The 21,198-nt window shown below is 47.3% G+C and overlaps 1 protein-coding gene across 2 annotated transcripts in view; it reads right to left on the bottom strand.

Moving 5' to 3' along the window:
• The window catches only part of PTPRA (protein tyrosine phosphatase receptor type A), a 147,138-nt gene that overhangs the window by 91,976 nt on the left and 33,964 nt on the right, over window positions 1-21,198 (bottom strand). Inside the window, exon 1 of one of the 2 annotated variants that reach the window (XM_069856631.1) lies at window positions 5,357-5,375. The exons of the other annotated variant lie outside the window; for it this stretch is intronic. The gene's annotated coding sequence lies outside the window, so the exon portion shown is untranslated. Of the gene's footprint in view, window positions 1-5,356; window positions 5,376-21,198 lie in introns of those variants that run through there. 2 annotated transcript variants of the gene reach the window in all.

The raw sequence follows: 21,198 nt of genomic DNA, 5'->3' as shown, positions 1-21,198 counted from the left end.
AAGCTTCTCCTCATCTTTCTTATCAGCCCCCTTTAAGTATTGAAAGGCTGCAATGAGGTCTCCTTGGAATCTTCTCTTTTCTTAGAATCAGAGAATGGTTTGGGTTGGAAGAGACTTTAAGATCATCCAGTTCCACACTCCCTCCCATGGGCAGGGGTTTTCTGGGCTGAACAACCCCAGCTCCCAGTCTCTCTTCACAGGGAAGGTGTTCCAGGCCTTTGATCATTTTTGTGGCCCTTCTCTAGCCCCAACAGGTCCATGTCCTTCCTGTTCTGACGGCTGCAGAGCTGGACACCAGAGCAGACAGGCAGAATATGCTGTTCATTCTTGCTGAATTTATTCAGGAAACTGCTGTGCCTTTGAGCACATAAGTGCCAGCAAAAGTTGAGCACAAGAAAACACAACTCCAGTGCCAAGACATTATGGAAATCACACAGCTGAGCTCAAAGATGCAGGGGAACTTCTGGGCTGAATAAGGATAAAAACTGTGCTCAGAGGCCATGCAGGACGAGGAAGCTTCAAGAAGGCAGGTGGGGAGGAAAAGACCTCCTTGAGCTGTGCAGGAACATTTGGGATTATCCCAAACGACACATCGCAACTGTAAAAGCTTTTTGGATGAGTGAGAGGGTGATATGCACGCATTGAGAGCTGTTCTTTTCCTCTGAGGCTGTGTCACTGAAACAGGAGAGTGACGTTGGCTCAGAAACCCTGCATGATCCTAAAGGGTTAAAACGTAGTTATGGAGACTGGCACGATTAAAATTCTGGTAGAGTATATTTAAATCGCAGTGAAAGGTGAGCTTGTCCAACTGGATTGTCAGACCGCAAGTTCCCCCAAACAGGGCTTTGATTTTCCAACACAACACCCTAAACCCTCTTTTGCTTTTATAAAACACATGTGGGATCACAGAATCATAGAATCCTTAGGCTGGAAAAGACCTCTGAGACCCTCAAGCCCAACCATGCCTGTCCACTACTAAATCATATCCCTAAGCACCTCATCTACCTGTCTTCTAAACACCTCCAGGGATGGTGACTCCACCATCTCCCCACGTATGATCCCCGTTGCACAATGTGGCTAAAGGAACAGTTCCTGATAGATCGGTATAAACCAGAAGTCATTGCTCTGGAACATCTGGGAGTGTCACTAGCAATAGAGACAGAAGGCAAGCTTGGTTCCCGCTGGGCGTGCCACCTTGAGGGCTACCCATAGCCATATCATCTACTAATGGGAGGTCACGGGTGGTTTCACTCCAGCACAGCATCCGATGACAAAGAAATATGAGTAAATACTTGAAAAAACCACTAAAAGCAAGCAATTTTTGTGGCCCATATGACCAAATCTAGGACTCATTCACCGGGTACCTTGTTCTCCTCTTATAAAATCATAGAATCATTAGGTTGGAAAAGACTTTAGAGATCATCAACTCCAAATGCACCTGTCTACTACTAAATCATGTCCCCAAGCACCTCATCTACCTGCCTTTTAAACTCCTCCAGGGATGGGGACTCAACCACCCCCCTAGGCAACCTCTGCCAGGGCTTGATAACCCTTTCTGTGAAGAAATTTTTCCTAATGTCCAAGCTAAATTTCCCCTGACACAGCCCAGGGTCATCCCCTCTTGTCCTATCACCTATTACTTGGGAAAAGAGACCAATACCCATCTCTCTGCATCCTCCTTTCCGGGAGCTGTAGAGAGAGCAATGAGGTCTCCCTTCAGCCTCCTCTTGCTCAGGCTAAACAGCCCCAGTTCCCTCAGCTGTGCCCCATAACCCTTGTTCTCCAGATCCTTCCCCAGTTCCGTTCCCTTCTCTGGACATGCTCCAGCTATTCAATGTCCTTCTTGGATTGAGGGGTCCAAAACTGAAGCCAGGATTTGAGATGTGGCCTCACCAGTGCCAAGTCCAGGGGCTTGATCCCTTCCCTGCTCCTGCTGGCCACACCATTTCTGACTCAAGCCAGGAGGATTTCCTCTCAGGTCCGTAGCCCATGTGTCTGGTAACTCATCCCTTCTGAAACTTCAGAAAAAAACATGTATTTTAGTTCTTATTTCTAGGTTTTACATTCTTGCTGTCAGTGCACCCAATAGGTGATGGGATACCAGCATCATTTTGTCACTTAGGTGGCTTTTCAGTGCTGGGACCTGATATGGGGCAAAGCAACTGCTGATTTCATCCTTTTCAATGCGATTCTTCTGTTCTTTCGTGGAATTCTTTCAAAAATTCAAGAGTGTCAGCACTAGAGCCGCTTCTTTCTTGGTCATTTCTCCAGTGCTAGGGAAATAAAGCACTGAAATAAAGGTATTTTGTACAGTGAGTGTGCAGAGGAAGACGCTTTAGTGCATCCTTCGGGCTGAAGCTGACCCCAATCTCACCTATTAAAAACTGCATCTTTTAAAAAACTGATTTAAATATGGTTATTATTAAAAAAAAACTGTTCTAAAACTAAGCTTAAACCAGAAAAAACCCCTGTGCTGTAGCAGTGGCCCCGCACAGACCGTGTTTAACACGTGAGCTGGGTATGAATGAGCCTGGCAGGGTTGTCTCTGGGCTGGATTAAGCACAGTTGCCACTGGTTACTGCTCGACTGTCGGGGCTGCTTGTCTTTCCTCTCTGAAAGCTCCTCCAGGGCTTGGGAACCCACCAGGGTGGTGCAGACCGAGATCTCCTCAGCCCGCACCCATGCACCATCCCTTCGTGTCCTATCACATCACCTACACCTTTTTTGGATGCTTAATAGTCCTTGACCTCCCAACAGCATCAGAGGAGGCTTTCGCTTCTGGGATTTGCTTTGGGTTGAAATGTTCTTACCTACATTACCTGTTTTCAAAAAGCCTCTTTATAGGATTGAAATCCCACAAAGTCTGGGTTTTAGCAAAGACACGCTTTGTTTTCTAGCAAAGATGCAGATTGTTTTTTAACCCTGTCACTTCCACTGATGGTTTTGAGTCCTGGAGCCGGCGCTTGTGGATTTCTTTTTGAGACTTAAAACAAAAGCAGCTCATGGTTGGCGCGTGCTGCTTTCTGCCGTTGGGAGGGAAGCAGCCGCCTTGTTCTCAGCCCATTCCTCCCCTCGCCTTTCTGTGAGTCCATTGAACTGGCTTCTGCCAATCAAATGAACGTGTGGGATAAAGCTGCGAAATCGTTCTTGTGTCGGTGTGGGAGCGGTGACTGTGCCGCAGAGAAAGGATGTGGTGGTGTAGAGTCCCCTCCAGAAGGAGTAACTGGGAGCGCTCGCATACGGTGCATTCAGATGTCCATATGGTTGCACAACTAAAGCATGTGGTGATGTCTGCACAGAGAACGCTGGTTGATGAGAAGCTTGACATGAGCCGACAGTGTGCACTGACAGCCCAGAAGGCCAACCACGTCCTGGGCTGCATCAAAAGCAGCGTGGCCAGAAAGGCAAGGGAGGGAATTGTTCCCCTCTCCTCTATACTTGTGAGACCTCACCTGGAGTCCCGCGTCCAGTTCTGGAATCTCCAACAGAAGAAGGAGATGGAACTGTTGGAACGGGTCCAGAGGAGGCCATGAAGATGATGCAAAGGCTGGAGCATCTCTGCTCTGAGGACAGGCTGAGATAGTTGGGGTTGTTCAGCCTGGAGAAGAGAGGCTCCAGGGGGACCATAGAGCAGCTTCGAGTCCCTGAAAGAGCTCCAGGAAAGCTGGGGAGGGACTTTTTCCAAGGGTCTGGAGTGATAGGATGAGTGGGGGGTGGCTTTAAATTGAAGCAATGGGATGAGAGGAAAAGGCTTCAAACCGCACCAGGGCAGGGTTAAATTGGATATTAGGGAAAATTTCTTTACTGAAAGAGGGGTGAAACACTGGAAGAGGCTGCCCAGGGAAGTGGTGGGGTCTCCATGCCTGGAAGCATTAGAAGAATCTGTATATGAGGCATTTTTGGGCATCGCTTAGCAGGCACAGTAGTGTTGGGCTGATGGCTGGACTGGATGATCTTAGAGGCCTTTTCCAACCTTAATGATTCTACAATTCTACGAAATTTCACTCAACTGCTAACCTAAACTTTTGGTAGCTTCTTCAACAATATTCCACTTGGCTTTGAGCATCCTCATCCAGTGGGAGGTGCCCCTGCCCGTGGCAGAGGGGTTGGAACTGGGTGATCTTTCAGGTCTCTTCCAACCCAAATCATTCTATGATTCTATAAAGCCCTGAAAGCAGCCTGGTTCAGTCCCACAGCTGATCCAGCTTGGAGCAGGACATTGCACTGAATATTTCCTGAGGTCTTATCGAACCACCCGAACCAACCTACGAGCCTTGTCTTCCCAGGCATCCCATCAGCAATTAAAGCCTGGGCCACCAAGTCAGCCTGTCATGCTACAAACACACAAAAATTGGGAGGACAGAATTATTTATTCTGTGTAAAAACAGGTATAGAAGAGAACAGAGGTCCTAACACCTCATTTAAGAGACATCCCAGGGCCATGATGTTGAAAACCCTCTGGATAACAACCTGACGTCCCCCCTTTCATGAGATTCACCTCCATGCTACAACACTTTTCCCCCAGCTCTGTGCATGCAAACCTCTCGCCTGCCCAGCCAGCCCTGGAGATGTTATTCTTCTAGGGAAAAAAAGAAAGAAAAATCCCCTCGGTTATTTATGCTGCTCCCTGAACAACACCAGCTTTTGTCAGGGAGTGTTTTACAGCTCAGAATGTCACATTGAGACTCTGGTCATGCCAGGAGGAAAGGCTGTCGCTGCCACGTCCCAGCATAAAATGCTTTATTCAAGGCGCACGGAGTCCAGCACCAGGCAAAACCTAAAAGGAAGCTCGTGGGTGTGACAGCCACATTTTGTACAATGATATGAAAAGAAGCAGGCAAGTGGGCTTGACTTTTTGGGGGGTGTCAGGTAGGAAAACCCACAAGGAGCATCGTGCAGAGCCAGGTGAGTGACCGAAAGCGTCGGCTCGATGTAGCTCCAGAAGAACTGCGTGGACAATTGAGCAGAGCTGGAGACTTGGCCAGCAGGACTCTGGGAGAAAGCAAGGAGGGAGCGTTCGCTGTGGGGAAAACGGGGCTGGCTCAGCGGACAAGAAACCCGTTTCCTGCTTGATTGTGACTGTGAAGGGAAACGGGGCTCTGGAGGCAAGCGTGCAAACAAAGCACAGCTACCTCCAGCTCCCAGCGCGCAGGAGCAAGAGCTTGGGAGCACCCGAAACTACTGAGCTGCTGCAAATGAAGAAAAAAAAGCAGTCAAAGAAGCAACAGGCCCTTTTCCACGGTGAGTTACGTTACAAAGCCAAACTGGCTGGATTGCAATCTTCCAACTGGCTGGATTGCAATCTTCCTCTGCCGCACCCTGAATGCCAGGTTTCAGGTTACTTCACTGGACGTACCTGCAAGAATTGTCTCTGAAGCGCGTTATTTCTACCGTCTCCGGTAACACCTAAGCTCTCAGAGCCAGCCTTTTCATCTGCAGATCTTCAAAACCTCCTGCAAAGCAAGCAAGTGTCATTTCCTTCACCCTCCCACACCCCCGTGCGCCGACGAGGAAGTCATAACCCCAGTGAAACAATAAATATCACCCAGCGAGAAGGGAACGCAGTCAGCGATCGGAAAGCCAGAGTCCCCATGTTACTCTGACCTACAGGATCCATCCTTCCAGCTTCCGACTCAGGAAGCAGCTTTTCATTGCCAGGTATCAAAGCTCCTCCCAGTTTTGGCATCTCCACCTCTTCTGCCTGCAGAATTAGTTTAAGCACCAAAGGGTTTGGTTTCTTTTAACCAATTCGTGGATGTTTGCGCCGTACCCAGCGTCGGCGCTCAGAGCTTTTCCAGGCACCGCCACACATCTCGCAAGCCTGTTTGGCATCAGCAAACATCCGAGCAGTAATCCTGGACTTCCCACTTCGTCTTCCTGATGACTCCTCCCCAGCAGCTCCTTCAAAGCCCACAAATCCAGTTTACCACCCTTCACGAGGGAACCCGTGGGTGTTTTATCATTTTATCTCCCGTGTGATCACTATTCAGCGAGACCTTTTAGAAGCTTTTCTGATACAGCAGCATAAACTCCACCACTGCCTCTGCCCACATCATTTTCCCTAACGTCCAAATCAAACCAACAGCAGACCTTTTTGTTTTTAAACACCAGCCCACGCTGCTGGGTGCTGTCCCCATTATCATTGAGGTCCCCGTGAATTTTTCCAGCGACACCACCACGCCGCTGCGTAAATCTCTTGATTTATGCAAAACTTAATTCCTTTTCCACCCATTTTATGAGCAAAGGGTTTCGCTTTTCCTCGAGCTGCAACCGAGCGATTAACTGCGTGATGACTGGAAACGCCACAGTGCCAGGAGCCCTGCACGTTGCAGCCTTTGGTGAATGCTACACAAAAGCCTTCAGACTTCAGAGGATGAGAACATCAAAGGGCACCACGAGTACAGACAGCTTTGAGATGTGTAACATCACCACCTAGACCAGAGAGAGCTACATGCAAGCATCATAGAGTCATAGAATGGTTTGGGTTTGAAGGGAAGAACCTTAAAGCTCATCCAGTTCCAACCACGGGGAGGGACACCTCCCACTGGATCAGGTTGCTCCAAGCCCCATCCAACCTGGCCTTGAACACCTCCAGGGATGGGGCAGCCGCGACTTCTCTGAGCAACCTGGGCCAGGGCCCCCCCAACCTCACAGGAAAACATTTCTTCTTAAGATCTTGTCTCAATGTCCCCTTGTGCATCTTCAAACCGTTCCTCTTCGTCCTAGCCCTGCACTCCCTGATCAAGAGCCCCTTCTCAGCTTTCCAGGAGCCACTTTCAGTACTGGAAAACTGCTAGAAACTTAGGGAAACCACCCAGGTAAAACACAGCTTTCTCCTCCAATACAGAAGATTGGAAACCAAGATGAAACACCACTTGCTAAATTTCTTGGAAGTATTTTACCACTAAAATCCATATTGGATTTGGGTTGCAGATACTGAAAATGAAAATTTCATCAAGCAGACTAAGTTAACTAGAACACAGAAACTGTTGTAGCTGCAGGGAAACTGCAGTGCCAACATTTGAAAGTTGTGTTAAATGACAAACAAGGCTTGTTGCTGAATCAAGGTACGTGTGTACGGTGTCCATCGTCATCGAATTACAATGTGCCCATCATGAGGATATTTTTTTGAAAGAGAAAATGAACTCCAACTCCTGTTGGTAGTTTAAATTTCAGATACGAGGGTTTCTAGATAGGAAAGCCAGAAAAATAATCCAAGGATGGGAGAACCTCCTGTACAAGGCCAGGCTGAGAAAGTTGGGCTTCTTCAGCCTGGGGAAGAGAAGGCTCTGGGGAGACCTCAGAGCAGCTTCCAGTACTGAAAGGGGCTCCAGGAAAGCTGGGGAGGGGCTCTTGATCAGGGAGTGCAGGGATAGGATGAGGGGGAACAGTTTTAAGCTGAAAGAGGGGAGATTGAGATGAGATCTTTGGAAGCAATGTTTTCCTGTGAGAGTGGGGAGGTCCTGGCCCAGGTTGCCCAGAGAAGTTGTGGCTGCCCCATCCCTGGAGGTGTTCAAGGCCAGGTTGGATGGGGCTTGGAACCCCTGATCCAGTGGGAGGTGTCCCTGCCCATGGCAGGGGGTTGGAATTGGATGAGCTTTACGGACCCTTCCAACCCACAGCATTCCATGATTCTAGGGTGAAAAAAAGCTACAACTTTAAAATATTCAATGTGCAAATCTGATTCGGGTGAAGGTTGCACTCACTGGCTTCCAGGAAGGCATAAAACCTCTGTTCCTGTCTTTCCTTGGGCTTGCACCACTGCTGTCTATCCCGTGTCCTGCTGAGAAGCCCTCTCCACAGTCCTCGTAAAAGGACTTCATTACACAAAATGCCAAGGCAAAGAGAAAGAATGACTTAAAAATCCAAATAAAGCTCCCCCCTTTTTTTTCACCATGTAATTGAGAATAACAAACATATCTGTGGTTTACAGAGAAGGCAATAAATTAAGGCTACAGTCACAAATCAGCCCAAAAAAAGATACTTAAGTCATTCAATTCACCATCCCAGGATGGCTGTGGCCCCGCGGGACGCTGCTCAGTTTGGTGAAAGACTTGGAGTCCTGAACTACGGAAGTACAACGTGAAGGACACCCTCAGAAGTGTTGTCTTATGAAATGAAGCCAGCTCTGGTGCTTCCAGCACATCCGCTTCGGTCTGGTTGCAGCAAAAACAAATAGACTTTAGCAAAGAAGTTTCTATTTATGACCTGAGTACATAATTCAAAATAAAGAAGTTTAATCCTGCTTGTATTTTTCTGCACTGCTCAAAGAAGATGGCTGTGACACTTCAGTTTATATTAAAAGAAATTGGTACTCAATATCTTTTTAATTTTAAATTGGTCCAAGAAGACCCATTTCAACCTATTAAGAAGATAGAATTGTAGAATAATGGAACCACCGAGGTTGGAAAAGATCTCTAAGAACATCAAGTCCAACCGTCAGCCCAACACCACCGTGCCTATGTCCCAAAGTGCCATTGCTGCAGGTTTTTTAACACCTCCAGGGACAGAGACTCCACCACTGCCCTGGGCAGCCTCTCCTAGTGCTTCACCACTCTTTCAGTAAAGAAACATCTTCTAATATCCAATCTAAACCTCCCCTGGTGCAATGTGAGGGCATTTCCTCTCATCCTATTGCTTGTCATCTGGGAGAAGAGACCAACACCCACCTCGCTACAACCTCCTTTCAGGGAGCTGCAGAGACCAACGAGGTCTCCTCAAAGCCTCTTCTTGTCCAGACTAAACAGCCTCAGTTCCCTCAGTTTCTCCTCTTAACATTTGTTCTCCAGCCCCTTCTTCAGCTCTGTTCCCCTTCTCTGGACACGCTCCAGCCCCTCAATGTCTTTCTTGTACTGAGAAACCCAGTAACTGAACTTCCCCACTGACAAAGGCTACAGCAGACGGGTCCCAGGAGATGCACCTGCAGCAGCAGGACCCGATCACAGAATCACTAGGTTGGAAAGGATCACTGGATCATTGAGTCCAACCATTCCCATCTATCACTAAACCATGTTCCTCAGTACCTCGTCCACCCGTGCCTTAAACCCCTCCAGGGAAGGTGACTCAACCCCCTCCCTGGGCAGCCTCTGCCAGTGCCCAATGACCCTTTCTGTGAAAATTTTTTTCCTGATGCCCAGTTTGAACCTCCCCTGGTGGAGCTTGAGGCCATTCCCTCTCGTCCTGTCCCCTGTCACTTGAGAGAAGAGGCCAGCACCCTCCTCTCTACAACCTCTCTTCTTCCTTTCTACAACTACCTGAAAGCACCTCATCCCTCCCCATCCTCATTGTGAAGAATTTCTTCCTAATGTCTCATCTAAATCCTCCCCCATCTGATTTAAACCCAGGAGGAGGGATTAAAAGTCCCTCCTTGGCTTTCTTGTAGACCCTTCTGGTACTGGAAGGCGGTTATAAGGTCTCCCCAGAATCTTCTCTTCTCCAGGCTGAACAACCCCAACACCCTCAGCCTGAGAGAAGACACCAAAGCTTAAGTGAGAGAGCTTTCCAGTGGGTAAATCCGAGACTTGGGCGACTGAGGCTTTGCTGCAGCCACCTCCCTGCACCGCAGATGTGATAGCAGCACAATAGCATGAATTTTTTTTTTTGTTACTCGCTCCCTACTGAACGACGGCATTCAGAGGCTAAATTAGGAACACCAAAACGATTAACATTACCATTAACCTCAGCCCCACCCTCATTGCACTACATAAAAGCATACGTAACAATGACAAAGATAACATTGTGTGTCATAAATATCATACACAGGAATACAGCAGCGGCGGCGTTTGTTTCCTGACCCGGGAAAGCTGCTATAATTGCAGAGTATTGCACCCACAGAGGATTTAGATTTGGAGGTTGGTTGCCAATAGCTCATGTTTGCTATAATTTCACATCAAGCTCTTAAAACTCTTTAGGATCCCATTCAACACTGAGTCAACGCGATGCTCCAAGTTCTGCACCGTGTGGTTCAGCAGGAATTTCACGTTTTCGGTGGAAACAAATCAAGATCATCCCTGAGATATAAACGCGAGATGTGGAGATGTCAAGCAATTAGAGCAGAACTTGTGTGTTTGGGATTTTAGAAGCATGCTCCGCAGCTCAGGGCATCTAAACTAAAACAATCTTAACACTTGCAGGCCCTCCATCCACATCAAGAAGATGGATATTCAGGAGAGGACTTTGGTTTGAAGTAATTCGGCTACCGCATCACACATCATTCAGAGGTTTGTATTCTGAAGCTGGACAGCCTCCAGGGGCCAGGGTGAAATTACTGCAATTCACAGAAACCACCACACCCTCTTGGATGGGGAGCTCAGTCCCTCCTCGTGGAAGCCATCCTTGCAAGCACAATCCTCCCAACGGTTCCCCAGCCTCTTTCTAGACAGAGAATTTAAACTGCCCAGATGACAAATTTGAGGACCATAAATGATACCTCCTTTCCAGTGAACCCCTAAAGATCATAGAATCATAGAATCGCCAGGTTGGAAGAGACCCACGGGATCATTGAGTCCAACCATACCTGACAAACCCACTGGGATTTGAAGTCCTGTCTTTATAAAGCCGTCTTTCTTCTCCTTTCCTTTCCATTCCATGTTTCCAGGTAACAACAATACCATTTTTTAGCTCCATACGCTTTGCTACCAAGCGGAGTGAAGGTTAAAAATGACCCTTTCACTCACATTGCTACTTTCCAATTAAAATTAACGGATGAATGTGACACAAACAGACAGTGCTGGATAAGGGGTTCTCCACATGAAGACACCAGCATTTTTTGCTGTCCCCAATTAATACCACAAGCTGTTAGTATCTCACTTTTATCCCTGTGGTAACCCACCAGCTTAAGTGTCTTCTCAGTTTCATCTTCACTTCCTCCCCAAGAAGAGCTACCAGTTCCCCATCAATCCCTTCTCCTTCCTTACTTAAGGTCTTTTATAAATTATATAGAAGACTTCATTTTCATTGAATAATAGAGGTTGGAAAAGACCTCTAAGATCATCAAGTTCAACTGTCAGCCCAACACCACTGTGCCTACTAAATCATAACTCAAAGTGCCACATCTACATGCTTTTTTGAACCCCTTTTTCTGCGCTGTTTCTCTGAAAGTCATCAAGTTGAGCTTTCTCCTGCCACCACGCGTTGTGCTTTAGCTGGTTGTTTGCCAAGGACCCTGCAAGGCTCAACTGGAGAGGAAGACCAGCTTCCCAGGAAGGTTTCAATGCTGGGATGGCACGGCGCTTAACGGTAAGTACCTCCCTCATTAGTATGCTGAGCTACATCAGTTCTGCAGCTTACAGTGCCGAAGCATTAAAGTGGGGCTAAATCTTCGATTTCACAGTTTGCAACGTGATGCATGAGATACCTGCAGGTCTCCAGGCCTGGGGTGCTGACAGCATTTACACAGTGGTTCAGATGTGTGAGGTGCTGCCGGTAAATCCGCTGATGCCTGTAAAAGGAGGCAGCGTGTGCTTCTGAGTGAACAGAGATGAGCTCATCGGTAGGGGTGAATGCAGCAGAGGGGAGAAACGACCGCCCAGTAGCACACATGAGGCTTTGGTAACACCATGACCTCAGCCAAGGAGTTGGCATCATGGACTCAATGATCTGGTGGGTCTCTTCCAACCTGGTTATTCTATGATTCTATTCTATGATTCTATTCTATGATTCTATCAGTCCTGGGAAGTCTTATGATCTCTCCACTTAGTCTCCCTTCTACTCAGTTTTCATAGAATCATAGAATGGGTTGAAAGGGACCTTAAAGATCATCCAGTTCTAAGCCCCTGCCCATGGGCAGCGACACCTCCTACTGGATCAGGTTGCTCAAAGCCCCATCCAACCTGGTCTTGAACACCTCCAGGGATGGGGCAGCCACAACATCTCTGGGCAACCTGTGCCAGGGCTTCACCACCCTCCTTGGGAAGAATTTCTTCCTAATGTCTAATCTAAATCTTCCAACCATTCCCCCTCATCCCACCCCTCCAGGCCCTCGGAAAAAGTCCCTCTCCAGCTTTTCTGGAGCCCCTTCAGGCACTGGAAGCTGCTCCAAGTTCTCCTCGCAGCCTTCTCTTCTCCAACTCTCTTCAACCCCAACTCTCTCAGCCTGTCCTCAGAGAAGAGATGCTCCAGCCCTCCCATCATCTCATGGCATTTTCACAGAACTTGCCGGATTTGAAGAGATTGAAGTTCCTCAAATGTGGCTGAAATTGCTCAAGGGTTCAAAACACTTTTTGGGACAGAAGAGCTGATAAACGCCCACTGTGTCCTGTTTTTGCTTTCCTATCTTTAGGAAACTGAGCTTCAGAACACAGCACTTTACTCATTGTTATACGAAAACTATGAATGATGTTGCCATCGTTAGAGTTGTACCTACACAATATCAGCATTTTAGCTCATTTTTCCACCAAGATCTCCTTGTTCTTGTCAAAAACAATGTTCTCCAAGGAACACTACCAATACAGCAGCCCTGACGATCATAGAATCATCAGGTTGGAAAAGACCCACCGGATCATTGAGTCCAGCCATTCCCATCAATCACTAAACCATGTCCCTCAGCACCTCGTCCACCCGTCCCTTAAACCCCTCCAGGGAAGGTGACTCAACCCCCTCCCTGGGCAGCCTGTTAATACATATCAAGAGTAAGACCAACCCAGGCTAAGGAATACATCCTTGTATTCCAAGTTCAAGCAAAAAAGTGTTTAGGACAGTAAAAGGCTCCTAGAAACGCAAACGAGGACCTGCAGGAGGATTCTTCAATGCATACGTAGCAGTATGGCTTTAGAGGAATTAAAGGCATTGTGTACATTAATCAAACAGAAAAATGACCTCATAGTGAAGTGTTGAGCTGGAATTAAAGAGATTAATGTTCGGTTCTCAGATCTAGAAGCCCTGATCCTTGGGGAAGCCATATCAAGTCCTGCATCTTGCCCCTCCTTTCCACAAAATCTCCTTTGAATCCGTGACTGCGGAACTTGAGTGAAGATGCCAGAGGGAAAGATCATTCCAAAGACTCTTTTATATTTTCCTTAATACCTGCTATGAGGCATCGTCATGTTTTATTCATGATCCTCTGAAGACAGATCTTCCATCTTAAGGGAATATAAACCAAGTATGTGTTATCTTTTGAATAATATCACGTGCTTCTTCTGAAGAACAATTCTGAACAAACATGCACATGAACGTACCACAAAATGTGCAGTGCAGTTTAGCTTAATAACACATTTGATGGAGCTTCGTTCTGCATTTGCAGTCCCAGAAGTGTAAGGCCACTTCTCCCAAGTAGCAAGTGATAGGATGAGAAGAAATGGCCTCAAGTTGCACCAGGGGAGGTTTAGATTGGATGTTAGGAAAACGGCTTTACTCAAAGAGTCGTGAAGCACTGGGAGAGGCTGCCCAGGGAAGTGGAGGAGTCCCCATCCTTGGAGGTGTTAAAAAAAAAGTGTAGCTGTGGCACATGGTTTAGTAGGCACGGTGGGGTAGGGTTGGTGATTGGACTGGATGGTCTTAGAGGTCTTTTCCAGCCTTAGTGACTCTATGATTTTCTAATTAGCGCAAAATTCTGAAGTCAATGGAGCACTTCTTGGCCTAAATTCACACAGATACAGAAATGCACGGTGAGGGAAACAGTTCCACACATTTCTGTGCATTTTGTGACCTCCCATTGCTACATCCCTAAACACTTTTGTTGTTCTAGAGTTAAAGCAAGGCTCTTCCTTTTATTTCTCAAGCTCACATCATATGAAGCAAGACATTTACCCCCCCGCGATGGATTTCTAATTCAGTTGCTCCACATCAGCTCACCTGTAAACCCCTGACTGTCCTACATCTGGCACAGAATAATTAAGGCTGGAAAAGACCTCCAAGATCATCAAGTCCAACCATCAGCCCAACACCACCGTGCCTACTAAACCATGTCCTGAAGTGCCACATCTACACGTTTTTTGAATGCCTTCAGGGATGGAGACTCCACCACTTCCTTGGGTTCCAATGCTTCACCACTCTTTCAGTAAAGGCATGTATCCTGATATCTGAACCTCTCCTGGCGCAACTTGAGGTCATTTCCTCTTGTCCCAATTCCTCTGTAAACCAGAGCTACCCAAGACTTCTTGAAATGTTGCTTATTTTGAAGGCACTTTGGAGACATTCACTAAGTCAGGTCAGCAACCTCATGGTTGCCCAAAACACAAGCCAGATTTTGGTGAGGATTAAAAGAAAGGGGAAAGTACCTGGGTGGAAGAAGAACAACAAAGTTCAATTAAAATGCTTTTTCATTGTTGTTTTTTAATCTAAAGCCAAAAACTAGATTGAATCCAAGTTTGTTCTGCGTGAAGAGCAAGGGGAGGTTCCTCCACCATGAAGGGATACACACACACACGCAGACAGAAAGAAGAATTTGCAGTGAGAAGGTAACTGTGTTTTAGAGTGGTGACATCTATGTCCCCCACAACCCAAAAGCCTTTGCTGTTTGACACCAGCAGTAGGTGACAGTCACGATGGAGATACTGATGACCACAACAATCAAACCCTTTCTACACGCAGCTTGAAATTGCACTGGGAAGCCTCAGAAATCCCACAAGATTTCGACCAATCTCCAATTGCCTTGAAAACATAATTAATTTCAATTGTCGTTTGATTTTATCTCCATTTTCTCAGGTTCCAGGCTATCTGGGAAGACACTCCATGTAGGCACATGTGGGTTTGCACCCTGGTGCATGCATGCGCTTGTCTGGAGTTACCAACTTCTCAGTGTATCTGCTTTTCTCAGGGCCTCCTCAGAGAACAAAACATAAAGAGGAAGCCTAACCTTTGGGAAATTCTCCTTCTTATCCTATACAGTCACTGATAAAAAGATTTCTGCTCCCGCTGTGCCTTGCTGATGGGGATGAGCTCAAACCAAAGGAGCATTCAAGCTCTGCTTGACTCCTCCAGGCTCAGCTCTCCAGTTCCTCCAATGCTTTCTGAAAAACTGCTCTCACAGGGGTTTCAAAACAAGATGCTGACCTGGCCCTCCCAGTAAGGAAGAGACTTTCTTCCCTTCCCCACATAAATTATAAAGATTCCTGAAACAAAGGAAGGATGAGATTCAGAGAAAGCAATGGAGAACAGAAAAAAAGATGGTAACTAAAGGCTGACACTCCAGGTCACATAGAACCACAGAATCACAGAATCATAGAATCACTAGGTTGGAAAAGAGCCACTGGTTCATTGAGTCCAACCATTCCTATGAATCATGGAATGGTTTGGGTGGGAAGGGAACTTAAAGCCCATCCAGTACCAACCCCCTGATGTGGGCAGGGACACCCCCCACTGGATCAGGGCTCCAAGCCCCATCCAACCTGGCCTTGAACACCTCCAGGGATGGGGCAGCCACAGCTTCCCTGGGCAACCTGGGCCAGGGCCTCCCCACCCTCACAGGAAAATATTTCTTCCTAAGATCTCATATAAATCTCCCCTCTTTCAGCTGAAAAACGTTCCCCCTCATCCTATTCCTGCGCTCCTTGATAAGGAGCTCCTCCACAGCTTTCCTGGAGCCCTTTTCAGCACTGGAAGCTGCTTTAAGGTCTCCCCGGAGCCTTCTCTTCTCCGGTCTGAACAACCCCAACACCCTCAGCCTGGCCTCATACAGGATGTTCTCCAGCCCTCTGATCATCTTTGTGGCCTTCTCTGGACTCGCTCCAACAGATCCATGTCCTTCCTGTGCCAAGCACTCCAGAACTGGACACAGGACTCCAGGTGAGGTCTCCCAAGAGTGGAGCAGAGGGGCAGAATCCCCTCCCTCACCCTGCTGGCCACGCTGCTTTGGACGCAGCCCAGGATGCAGTTGGCTTTCCGGGCTTTGAGCGCACGCTGCTGAGTCGTGTTGAGTTTCTCATCCAATAACACCCACAAGTCCTTCTCTTCAGGGCTGCTCTCAATCCATTGTCTATGCCATTTTCAGCTCCACTCATTTTCCATTTATCCTCCTCAAGCTCGCTCACAGGAGCTGGGGCAGCAGAAACCAAATCTCCAGGCACTGCTGCTGCCTGCGTGATCATAAACCCCAACATGGGAGCACAGAACTTGCCTTCCAAGAACTGTAGCAAGCAAGTTCTGCCTCCTCCCTCTGTGTTTTGTGCTACGTTGTGAGCCTCTAAATCTCTGCGTGATGGGGAACTGAGTGTATTGGGGGGAATTTAAAGGCAAATAATAATAATCAGTGCTACTTCCACTGCAACAATGTGTATGGATTCCTACTGAAGAAATCATCAGTTGGGAGGCGTCCCTGCCTGTGGCAGGGGGGTTGCAACTGGATGAGGTTTAAATTCCCTGCAACCCAAACCATTCTATGATTCTATGATGACATGAAATTGGTGCTCAAACTACTCAGAGATTACATCTTCACTCCCTCCTCTCTTCTTCCCTCCTTCTCCTCCCTTGGGGAGGGACTGTTCACAGAGGCTTGTAGTGATAGGACAAGGGGCAATGTGTATAAACTGGAGAGGGGCCAATTTAGACTAGACACAAGGAAGAATTTCTTCACCATGAGAGTGGTGAGACACTGGAACAGGTTGCCCAAGGAAGCTGTGGCTGCCCCATCCCTGGAGGTGCTGGATGGGGCTTTGATCACCCTGATCTAGTGGGAGGTATCCCTGCCCACGGCAGGGGGGTTGGAACTGGATGATCTTTAAGGTCCGTTCCAACCCAAACCACACTATGATTCTATGATTCTTCTGCCCAAAATGAGATTTATCAGAAAAAAAGTAGTTTTTAGTACATCAAGGGGCTCAGCAAGCCACAACAGGTAACCTACACTGCTGTTCTCTCTTTCAGACCAAGAGGTATCATAAGCAGCAAGACTACACATCAGGGAGGGGACACATGGAAGCATGTCAGCTCGAATAAAAGTTAATGACTCTGCAGGGTAGGTTCAGCACTAGTTTGATTCAGGAAAAATAGACTGGGTGTAGCCAAAAGGGTTGGAGGATTCCATGAGAAAAAATAGAGTTGTTTCACTTCTAGAAAACCTTGCCTATTCAGTGGAAAATTCACCTTGCTATGAAGTCAGATGGAAGTTCTGAGCCAGCCCAGGCAGGGGTTCACCTATAGACCCAAACGGGAAAGGCCAAGCACGAGGCATCCAAACACGCAGCCCTGCCAAAACCTCAGCAGTTTTATCATCTAGAGTTCAGATCAAGACCTCCCGTCCTGCTCTTCGCACTACGTGCGGAAGAGTTTCTAAGACACGTCTCTTGGCAAGATTCCCAAAAACGCAGCTTCCGACTCGCTGCTGGGAGCGGAGCCGCTGCAGATTCTGAAAGCTGAATTTCCTACAAAGCTGCCCCTGTGCCACATCCTTTGCTGTGAACGCAGCACTGGAACAGCACAGCGGTTTCAAACAATGCCCTCGATTTCTCTCAACACAACTGTTTACGCAAGCCCAAGCTTACCCTGAGGCACGCTTGGCGGCCGGAGGCTCGGGGAGATGAGCCTGCCCTTTTTTGCATTGCAAGATTTGCACAGCATCAGGGACACTTCCCCTCCACTCTTGCTGTAAACCTGTTGGCATCATGAGAATCATCACGTGAGGAGAACCTGGGCTAGCCCAGCCACGGTGTGGTGAAACTGGCCTGTCCCGTAGGGAGAGCTGGGACAGAGAGCGAAGCCCTGGGAGATCACAGAATCATAGAATAGTTTGGGTTGGAAGGGATCTTAAAGATCATCCAGTTCCAAACCCCCCCTGCCATGGGCAGGGGCACACTCCACTAGATCAGGCTGCTCTTTTAAGGCCCCATCCAACCTGGTCTTCAACACCTCCAGGGATGGGGCAGCCACAGCTTCCCTGGGAAACCTGTGCTGGGGGCTCTTCCTCATCATGAAGAAATTCCTCCTAATGTCTAGTCTAAATCTGCCCCTCCCTAGTTTACACCCACTGCCCCCAGGCCTATCACTCCAAGCCTCTGTAAACAGCCCCTCCCCAGCTTTCTTGGAGCCCCTTCAGGCACTGGAAGGTCGCTATAAGGTCTCCTTGGAGCCTTCTCTTCTCCAGGCTGAACAAGCCCAGCTCTCTCAGCCTGTCCTTGTATGGGAGGTGCTCCAGCCCTCGGATCATCTTTGTGGCCTCCTCTGGACCCATTCCAACATCTCCATATCCTTATGTTGAGGATTCCAGAACTGGACACAGGACTCCAGATGAGGTCTCACAGGAGAGGAATAGAGGGGCAGAATCCTCTCCCTCGACCTGCTGGCCACGTTTCTTTTGATGCAGCCGAGGACATGGTGGGCTTTCTGGGCCACGAGCTCACTTTTCCGGCTCATGTTGAGCTTCTCATCTATCAGCACCCCTAGTCCTTCTCCACAGGGCTGCTCTCAGGCAGTAATGAGCCAGAGCAACAATCCCTGGCTGGGAAAGGCAGGATTCGCACTCAGGCTCCTTGGGAGAGGTGGGAGTGCTTGCTAGTGGACCTATTTCCACCTCCCAACCTCCCTCCTCTCCTCCAATAATGCAATGTTTTGATTTGAGAGCGCTGCAACCTCTATCCAGAGCTTCCAAAGGTCCAGGGAGCACTAGGATATCCAAGACTCCAAGGTTTCCCATTACAAATGCTGAACCTTTTAGATATATTCAAGGTTTCAGATTTAAACTTTGAAGTCTTCTTACCTCTGTTCTACAATGAAAGCTTCCTGGTCTGCCAATGCTAAGTCTGAGCTAGAATAAAAGTGCAACATTGCTGAAATGGGTGACAAAAAGAGGTCAGCAACTTGTGACAAAGTGAATGTGACCAGTGAAAACAAAGCCCAGAAATCTAGCAACACATCTGAGTGGAAAGCTTTGTATAGACTCCATGCGTTCATTTTCTCCCACGTAATCCAAATCTGAACACTTTCAACCTGTAACCTGAATTGCTAAGAGATGCTTAATGAAAAATTTTAACAAACAACCCATAAAAGCATAAAAGGGTGCTCGAGCCCTTCCAGTTGACATCAGCTATGTCATAATCACACTTTTAGAGAAAAAATCACTCAGCCCCAATGTCTTTCTAGTAACGTCAAAGAGCCAAGAGGCTCACAGACACCTCTGGCATTCCTGCATCCAGCTCTGCATCCTGCCTACCAGCCCAGACTACTTGAAACAGGAGAACAAGTCCCACAAGCTTAGCTGTGGGCCCTGCTGTCTTATTCTGAAAGGATTTTGCTGGGAAGGAAAGCGCTGTTGGATTATTCCACTCCATGTCTGGCTTCATCATTGTACCTTTGTCATAGAATCAGAGAAAGGCTTGGGTTGGAAGGCACCTTAAAGCTCATCCAGCTCCAATCCCCCTGCCATGGGACATCTCCCACTGGATCAGGTTTCTCAAATATATGTATTGTCCTACATACTCCCCATATTACAACAGGATCTGTGTTATTTTGGCAGATATTTGAACCTACTCAGTCTCCTGCTTCTCCAGAAATACTTTTAGGCAAGCAAAACTTGAATATTGAACAGCGTTTAGGCTACTGTCATTTACTATGTGCATCATAAATTCCTTCTGCGTCTCTGACTTTAGTCTCATTGAACTGAATCCTTTGATGGGATCAGTTATGGAGGTTCATAGCATCACAGAATCATTAAGGTTGGAAAAGACCTCTAAGAACATCCAGTCAAAACATCAGCCCCACACCACTGTGCCAACAGCCATGTCCCAAAGTGCCATGTCTACATATTTTTGAACACCTCCAGGGACGGAGACTCCACCACTGCGCTGGGTTCCAGTGCTTCACCACTCCTTCAGTAAAGAAATTCATCCTAATATCTAACCTAAACCTCCCCTGGTGCAATTTGAGGCCATTTCCTCTTGTCTTATCACTTGTCACTTGAGAGAAGAGACCAGCAAACACCTCACTATAACCTCCTTTCAGGGAGCTGCAAAGAGCAACGAGGTCTTCACTCAGACTTCTCTTCTCTAGACTAAACAACTTCAGTTCCCTTAGCTGCTCCTCTTAACCCCTGTGCTTCAGACCCTTCCCCAGCCTTGTTGCCTTCCCCTGGACACATTCCAGCCCCTCAAAGTTCTTCTTGTACTGAGGGGTCTAAAACTGAAAGCATACGACACAGACAGAGCTCTTCTTCTAGGACACTTGGCCTCTTCTCAGTAAATCATCTCAAAACGAAATGAAAATTTTCCCCAAACCAGAAAGTGAGCCAAGCAGACTGAAAAATACACACAGCAAAACACAACATGAAATTCAGTTAAGTGCATACAAACACACACGCTAACAGATGTGAAATTCATTGCTAAGTATCAAGCAGATTCAAAGGGAAGCGTTCAGTCACCCTTAAAAGTTATGACTGGGTTGAGTTTGGCACGGAGGTGTCGCATCAGGTTTGCAAAGAGTTCAAAGAATTTGTATGTGAAACCATAAAATGACCCGGTTTGTGAAGCTGGCGGTGTCGGCGGGACCCTATGGTCAGCTGTAAGGAAATATCAGACCGCACAGACACATTTCATCTGCAGACGAGGCGAATCTGTGAAAGCCACAGCAACAAGAAATGCTTTAAATAAGACCTCATTTATAAAAATCACCAGGTTTCACCCATGCATCTCAATTTGCTCCTCCAGGAACACCATCCTAGCATCAAACCCATTTTGGTTGGAACAAGTCCTTTCAAATATTGAACAAGAAATCTTACAGTAAGATTTTTATGTGTTTTTTTTTTTAAAGCATTCCTCAATATTTTCCCCAAGTCAGACCATGGGAAGAAGTTCAACCACAAGAACTGCCCACAAACTCCCTGCTGGATGTTGGTTTTTAATTCACCAACCTCCTGAGTAATGTTCTTTCTTACTCCATAGCCTTCTTTCTTACTCCACGAGCTTCTTTCTCACTTCATGAGCTTCTTTCTTGCTCCATGAGCTTCCTTTCCCCCAAAAGACTGCATGTTTTTTCTTTCCCCCTTTTTAACAGCCCCCCGTGCCAGGAGGTCGCACCCATCTGTGACCAGGTCACTACACTTCAATCTGATACTGCTTTGTATCACCAAGAAAAAAAAGCTTTAAGGAAAGCCCACCTCAAAATGGTGCAAATATTGACACCCAAACTTTTCGTGCCTCATAACACACACTAAAAGTTTCAAAAATGAAGGGTTCTTTCAAGTAAATAAAGAGAAAATACCATGTTCATGACAGTTTGTGTCAAAACAAAGGCAACCCCCCAGTCTAAGAAGATCACACCCATTAAAATCAAGCT

Source organism: Phaenicophaeus curvirostris, chromosome 4, assembly GCF_032191515.1.
Source record: "Phaenicophaeus curvirostris isolate KB17595 chromosome 4, BPBGC_Pcur_1.0, whole genome shotgun sequence".
Taxonomy (NCBI): domain Eukaryota; kingdom Metazoa; phylum Chordata; class Aves; order Cuculiformes; family Cuculidae; genus Phaenicophaeus; species Phaenicophaeus curvirostris.
The sequence above is the reverse complement of the archived record's forward strand: the minus strand, read 5'-3'. Positions and strand labels throughout refer to the sequence as shown.